Here is an 8,304-nt window from a genome sequence, read left to right on the forward strand (position 1 = left end):
AGCCTCTTTGAAAGGTGGCACTTGCCACCTCCCACCCCCATCAGAATCCCCTGCGAACTCTGTTACAATGCCAATTCCTGGGCCCCATCCCAGATTCTCAGTATGCAGAGCTCAGGGGCTGAATTCCAGGAATATGAATTTTTAAAATTTCCCCAAATAAGACTTAAGCTCATTACAGTTGAGAAGTACTAAACTGGTCCAGAGGTTTCCCAATCCAGCAGCTTCATCCTGATCAGGAATACTGGTTAGAAATCCCCAGTAAGACCTACTTAATGAGAATCTCCTCAAGGGCGGCCCAGGGAAAATTCTCCTGGGGAATTTGCACATCTAGGTTTAGATGGCACTGAGTCCAACCGCCTTAGGCCCAGGAAGGGAAAGGAGCTACGTTCAACCTCAAGCAGCTCAGAAAGGTCAGAGCCTGAGCAAATACAGTGACATGCACAGCCACAAAGACACTTTTAAGACAAATCATTGGAATAGATGATCTTCCATCTGGAAAAAAAAAAAAGCAGAATGAAAATAATCCACAGTTCCCACCACAGTGCCTGGCATATAGGAGGAAACAACAAATGTGTGGAATTGAATCTTCCATTTACTTAACAGGTTTTTAGTTTGTAAGGATCTTCCACATCCTGATATAGTAACAGCCATCAAGTGCAGTGTGCGTGCCAGACAACCTGTCACTAGTTTTACATGCATTGATCCATCGTCATATCAAGGAGCTGTTATTAACTCCGGTTTATGGAGGTGCAAATGCACGCTCGGAGAGGTTGAGGAACTGCCCAAGTAACAGTGGGAGCTGGAGGCACTCCTGGGAGCGAGTCCAACGGTCGTCCGACCCTAGGGACACTTGTCAACTCCACCATCAAAGAACTCAGGAGCACCGCGGTTTGAAGCAGTGCAGCCGCAACAGTTCCCCTTGCCCTGATCAACTGGATTCACTAAACTTCAATGAGGGATTCCTCGAAGTCACTAAGACTCTAGTTAGGAAGTTTAATAATGTTTAATGGAGGTTAACAAGGTATATCCAACTTTCCAGCCAGGTTTTAACTTACCAGAGCTGAACAGAGATTAACAAGCCCAGGAGGTGTAAAGGCACCTGCATGATTTAATGGGGTTAATGAAACTGTCAGAGGTTGGCGGAGAGGGACAGAACTGGAGCATGCCTCTGTTAACGAGTCAATCTGGTTGAGGTCAACAGACATTTATTAAAGAGCAGAAGCCTGCCCCGGTTCGCCCTGGGCACCACAGGGGTAGCAAGGAAAAGAAGGCCGTGGTCGGACCATGGTCTGTCCTGGTTGGTGGGATTTGCAATGCTCCTTTCTTCTTTGTGCTTTCTTGGTGTTGTCTAAATTGTTTATAATGAGCATGAATCATCTTCACCAAGACTGTAAAATAGCAAAGCAGTTTTTTTAAAGTGCTCTCAAAGCATTTACTCTCCACTCGCATAGTTTGTTACATATTTCTAAAACCTGTAGAAAACAGTAAGAGAAGTAAAAACAACAACGATAATAGTCTTAAATTAAGGCAGCACTTAACTGTTATAAAGGGCTATCACCTGTTACCTCCGTGGGTTTTTGTCACACACTACAAAATAGGAATGTACAAAGTCACTGGTCAGTGGGGAAAGCAAAGCCTCCTCTTCTGCCTCCCAGACTGGTGCAGTTTTTTCACTGAGCACTTAACTATGTGACAGGTCCAACAATAAGCACTTTACTGGAAGTACTATTATTCTCTCTATTTGATAGATAAGGAAACAGAAGTTTAGAAGGGTGAAATGGCTTTTCCAAGGTCACCAGAGAGTGGTGGGTGGGGATGAATCAGACACAGGTCTATCTGACCCCAGAGTCCACTGTGTCCTGCTGCCTACTAATTGGATAAGCTAGCGTCTCATGGGAGCATTGTTTAGACCAGTGAAGAACTGTCAAATAATAGGTGACTGGTTTTAAAAGTATTATACTTACGTCAAAATTGTAAAATATTTAATGACATAGAAGGATGTTCCTATCAGTTTAGAAATACCAGATATGCATATATACGTATGCATATTGTATGAATATATATATGCGTGTGGATATGCATATTTATATGTCGTATGTATACCCTTGGCCCTCCATATCCACAAGTTCCAAATCGAGGATACAAAGGGCCAACTGTGCCATGCCATTTTATATAAGGGACCTGAACATCCATGGATTTTGGTATCTGTAGGGATCCTGGAACAATTCCCCTGTGGATACAGAGGGACGACTGTACACACTGTATGTGTGTGTGTGTGTGTGTGTATTTTTATGTGTATATGTGTATATACACACACATTCCTGAATCTGTGACTATGGGTGTATCTGTAGGTATATCAAAATATCTATCTACCAATTCCATGTATAGCCATACTATATCTGTATCCATATTATTCAGAGTAAGGGGGAAATGGTCAGGAAGGAAAGGGCTTTCTGAAAATCAAGGGAGCTTCCTGGAAGAAGAGGCTCCTAAGCGGGCCCTCGAGGGAAATGGAAGGTTTGACAGGAGACAAGGGTGAGGGGAAGTCCAGTCCAGAGCAGAAAGCCCCACATGCCGGAGTGAGGAGTTTGTACTTTGGAGTCACCAAATCTGCTATCATTAAAAATCAAACCAAACAGCAGAATGTGGTCAAGAAGATGTTTGAGTGTCTGCCATGAGCCAGGTACCTGGGGGAATCTGGAAATGGACTCTGCCCTCCAGGAGCTGGGAATTTCAGAGGAGTTCATACCTAGACAGGGGTGGAAGGCAGTCCTTCCACTGCTGAAATCCTAGGGTCCCTGAGGAAGCCTTGGAGCCCCTGAGTTCTGATGAAGGAGCCAAGCATAATGAGCTCTGCCGTCTTGGAGAAGCCAGTGAGGTTTAGCAAATGTAATGAGCTTAATTAAGCTGGGGCAGCTAATGAGACTTCCTGAGGGCTCATGGCCATCAGCAAGGTTAGACTCTGCTAAGTGAGCAGAGGGAGGACACCTGTGCCCAGCCAGACCCCTCTGAGCAGCCTGCTCAGGAGATGGGGTGTGCAAGAGTGGCCAAGCCCCAAGGAGCAGTGCAGTCCGAGGAGCAGGGGTCAGACCCAGCCATGTCAACAAGCAACCGCCTGGAGTGACATCATCTGATGAAGCTCAGCGCCGCCCAAAGAATGAGGACTGGGCTTCCCTGGTGGCACAGTGGTTGGGAGTCCGCCTGCCGATGCAGGGGACATGGGTTCGTGCCCCGGTCCGGGAAGATCCCACGTGCCGCAGAGTGGCTGGGCCCGTGAGCCATGGTCCGGAGCCTGTGCTCCGCAACGGGAGAGGCCACAGCTCAGCTAGGGGAAGTTGAACTTGACTGAGCCAGTTTAAACAGTCCAAGGAGGCCCTGACATTTTCAATGATAAGGATGTTTTCTTTGTGGTTGCTAATGTCATCTTCAAATGCATACTATTCATGTTTCTATCCAGGAATATTTCCAAAGCTGAACATGGAAAAGTGGTCAGGATGACATACCTGCAGCAATGGTAGCTTTTATTTGTTAAACACCTACTAGGTGCTGGACACTGGGCTAGAATACTTATGTGCACGGTTGTAATCCTCACACAAACCTGCGGAGAAGCTGTTATCATCCCTAGTTTTCAGATGGGGTAACTGAGGCTCAGAAAAGTTAAATAGCTTACCTAGGGCCTTATAATGAGCCAGAATTTGAACCCATGTCAGTCTGACCCCTCCATTGCATCATGCAACCTCTACCACCAGAAGGAAGTAGAATATTGGCTGTGTGGGGGAGATGGAAGAGTAGTAAAAGCAGTTAGAAAAACTCAGGATCCCAGCAGTCTAGGGTATTTAGGGGGAAACAGCCCTCTGCATTCCATTAGCCCAAAGCAATAGTGACAGAAGGATTCCGAGGTACCAAGAGAAGATTATGTTTTGTTCAGTAGCTCCTATCCAAAGAAAAAGAAAGGCAAAAAAAACCCCATACATATATGATGCATTTTAGACTTTACATAGTAGGGAAACACAGACCCCTGCCCCAAGGCACTTTAGGGGATCTTGGATTGCAAAACCCTAATGTCCCTCGGGAGTTAGCCTCATGCCCAGGACTCCTGGCTCTGTGAACTTTCTGGGTCCCCTCTCTGCTCTCATCAGCTGCCAACGGAAGTTAGAAAAAGTGTGCCCTGGGGCTCTAGGGTCACTGCATAGGGGAGAGAATCTTGGCTGATTCTCTACATTGAACTCAGAGGAGGGAGAGTGGCCACCAGGTGGCGCCCTCCCCTTAGTCAGTGGCAACCGCAGGCCACCTGGGAAGGAAGGCTCAGGGCTATTTTCTGTCCCCCTCACAAGCTGCTGTGTTTGGTGAATGCCTTGATTCATACCACTGTAAAAATCTGGACAGTCAAAGCAGAAAGCGACTTAGATCTCTGGTCCCAACCCCTCATTTTACAGATGACAACAAGGTTCAGTGGGGGCCAGGAAGTGCCCAAAGTCACAGAGCAGGCTGAACCCCCTTCTCCTGACCGGTGGGCCTAGTGCTTTTCCCACCACACTAACTGTTCTCACACTCCCCCAAACACCTCGCACACCCCACCTGGGACTGCCAGAATACTGCGCTGAGCCAGAGCTGGCTCAGCTTCCCTGCCATTCCCCGTTGCTTCCTAACCAGGCCCTGGAGTCCAACCCCAAATGCTATGACAGCAGCAGTGATAACAGCTCATGTTTACCACTTCCTACTCTGGGCCAGCCTATGAGCTTACCACTTGTTATTTAATCATGATTGGATCTTCACAATGTCTCTGCAAGCTATTCTGCTTTCCTTTTTACAGAAAAACGCTCAGAGAGGTTAAGAAACCTGCCCAGTGCCACACAGCCCATCTAACAAGCTCATCTGTCTGTGAGTACAGGCCTGCGGGCCAGTCCCAACCTCCTTGTTGACATTCACCCCGTCTCGTATGCTATATTCTCTGTTTCAAAACACTGTCAAAAGAGCTTTCCCCCTTTTTGCCCGACAAGAGTTCAGTGGGGTGAGGAAAGGTATTGTTAGCCCATCTTAGAGGTTAGAAAACTGGGGCCCGAGAGGATAATTGGTCTGAGGTCACCTGACTCATGGGAGACTTGGATCTGGAACCCAAGGTTCCACCACTGAGCGGGACACTCCAGAGGACACTCCATATCTCACTGCCCCACCTACAGCCCTGCTGATGTCCCTGGAAATCATGGAACTCAGCGGCTAAAACTGCAGGTTTGGGAGACAGCCAGGTCTGGGTCTGCCTGCCGCGTATTAGTCATGTGACCATGAATAAATTACACACGTACCCTCTGTGGTTGTTGGGATGAGTAGATGTGTCCATATAGGTTGAGCACTGCTGTCGGGTACACAGGAAGTGCTCAGTAAATGGTGGCTACTTATTGATATGACTAACTAAAGCTCCATATTTAATATTCCTGCTACGTGATCTGTTAGACCTGCACTGTCCAAATATGATAGCCACCAGCCATGTGTGCTGGCTTTTGCATGTTTAAAATATGGTCCAAACTGAGATGTGCTTTAAGATGTATAAAACACACCCCAATTTCACTCAGTATGAAAAAAAATGTAAAATACCTCAATAATAATTTTTATATTGACTACATGTTGAGACTAAATTTTAGGCATATTGAGTTAAATAAATATATAAAAAATTAATAATAAGTTTAATATTAAATATATATTAAACTTAATATGTGATATATTAAATTTAATAATAAATTCACCTGTTTCCCTTTATTTTGATGTGCTACTAGAAAAATTGTAATTACACACATGGCTCCCATTGGTGGCTTGCATTAAGAGAAATATACTACTATATTCGTATATTAAGAGCACTATGCTACTTAGTGCTGCCTTGGACAGTTTCAGAAACTCAGCTGCCTCAGCCTGCCTGCCCCTGGGTTTGTCTTAGTGATGTGGGATAAAAGAGCTTTGAACCGGGGATCCACTCACTGGCTATGTGCCCGTGGGCAGGTCACTGCAACCTCTGTGCTGATCTTTCCAAAGCAAACAAACAAGCAAACCAAAATAAATCCTCAGTGCCTCACAAGGCTATTGCAAGGATTAAATAAAATAATAAAAATAGCTCTGCCGTGGACACCATGTTGCCTTATCTCATTCGACCCTCACAGGCCCCAGGAAGTTGGGGCAATGATCTCAGCCATTTTGTAAATGAGGAAACTGAGGCTCAGAATTGTTCAGTAACTTGTGCAGGGTCTCCTGGCCACTGACAGGTTCTATGCCCTGCACTGGAAGGAGAGAGGTTAAGTAGACAAGAGGGAAAGAAGAGTACAACTCCCCATGTGACCTTGGGCAAGTCCCTCCCCTCTGTGGGCTGCAGTTTCCCCTTCTGTAAAATGAGGGAAATGTTTGGATGGTAGGTAAGGATTTTTGAGGTCCCAGTGTGATGGGACGCTTTGAACAATTCAGGGAACATAGACTTCTGGAACTCCTCAAAAGTCCGATGCCTTCCATTGTTCATTCTGTGGGGATAAATGTGCATTTCTGTTTGTTTTAATAACATTTGTAGGAGCTTTTATATAGTGTCTATGTCTGCTTACATTAGACGCTGTGTAATATTGTTAAGAGTCTCACATTTTCCCATATAAACCTTCTTTTTTTAAAAATATAAATTTATTTATTTATTTATGTCTGCATTGGGTCTTCATTGCTGTGCACGGGCTTTCTCTAGTTGCAGTGAGCGGGGGCTACTCTTTGTTGTGGTGTGTGGACTTCTCATTGCAGTGGCTTCTCTTGTTGTGGAGCACGGGCTCTAGGCACGTGGGCTCAGTAATTGTGGCACGCAGGCTCAGTAGTTGTGGCTCATGGGCTCTAGAGCACAGGCTCAGTAGTTGTGGCACAAGGGTTTAGTTGCCCCGCAGCATGTGGGATCTTCCCAGACCAGGGATTGAACCCATGTCCCCTGCATTTCCAGGAGGATTCCCAACCACTGAGCCACCAGGGAAGTCCCATATAAATCTTGGTTTTTATGGGTTTGGGAGCGCTCAGCTGTAAAAACTCTCTTGGCTGAAAAAAAAATTTTTTTTCAAACAAATTAGATTTAAATCAGGAGGCTGGTTTCAGATACTTTAGAGCCTGCATATTTTTTCTTAGCAGTCACTTTTCATTTAAAAATGAGACTGGCTGATTGCTTAGCTTCGTTTCTTTTCTGAAGATTTAGTAAGACCACAAGCTTCACTGCTGGTTGCCTGAAGAGAAGGATACAGAGCCGTTTCCAATAGAGCCCTGGGCCTGGAGTCTGCTGACTGCCAGCTAATGACAACTCAGTCTTTGACTGCTGTGTGACCCTGAGCTGGTCATTTCCCTCTCTGAGTCTTCTTCCATCCATGGGGAGCATAATTCCTGCCCTTCTCCCTTCTAGTTTATAAGGAGAAAAATGTGCTCAAAGAAGTGAAAGTACCAAGGAAAGGTGAATGCACTATACAAACATCACAGGCTGGTGCAAAGAATAAAGTGCTGAGTTTTTCACCAGCAGAAAGTATATTCCTAGAATCAGTTTTACAGTTAGGAAAGAACCTAGAGGTTAAGAAGCCCACCCCTTCCTCATTTTATAGATGGGATCCACTCTGATCCAGGACAGAGGAAGAGGGTTCCAGGGGAAGGCTGGAGTTGGCATCCCAGATCCCTTCACAAACCCCCTTCTTTCTTTCTCTACTTACTTTGGGGACCAAAGATCAGACTAAGAGAGGCTGTATTTGTAAACACACACACACACACACACACACACACACACACACACACACACAACTTGGAGGTGCTCCAAGATGTGGGGAAAAGCCAAGTCTCTGGAGGCAGCCAGACCTGCCCTTTCATCCAAGCCCAGCCTGCCTTTTACCTCCTATGTATGACCTTGAACAAAGTTCTTCACCTCTCTGAGCCTCAGCTGCCTGAGTATTAACCTCGCACAATCCTTGTGAGGCTTGAATGAAATAATACATGCTAAGGGCTTAAATAAATTTCCTTAATAAAATATAACTGTTGTTATTATTTCATGTATTATAGGTTTTAAATGTGAGAAAAAGACTACATTTACTGTGTGGAAGGAATAATAAACCCTTCAAGACAAATATTTACTATGGTATATTAATTGATAGTAATTATCAGGATTATTTCTTATTCATTACTTATACCCACAGTGCCGAGCACAAGGTGGGCACTCAATTAATGCATGTTGAATAAACAGCGTACTGAAACTACACTGGCCACAGGAGAAATTAGAAGGAAATTTCAGCTTAAGTTTTTATTGCAAAAGTAATACTTATTCAT

The sequence above is a fragment of the Delphinapterus leucas genome, chromosome 3 (assembly GCF_059928025.1).
Source record: "Delphinapterus leucas isolate spDelLeu-1000000601 "Yukka" chromosome 3, BTC_Dleu_Yukka2, whole genome shotgun sequence".
Classification (NCBI taxonomy): Eukaryota; Metazoa; Chordata; class Mammalia; order Artiodactyla; family Monodontidae; genus Delphinapterus; species Delphinapterus leucas.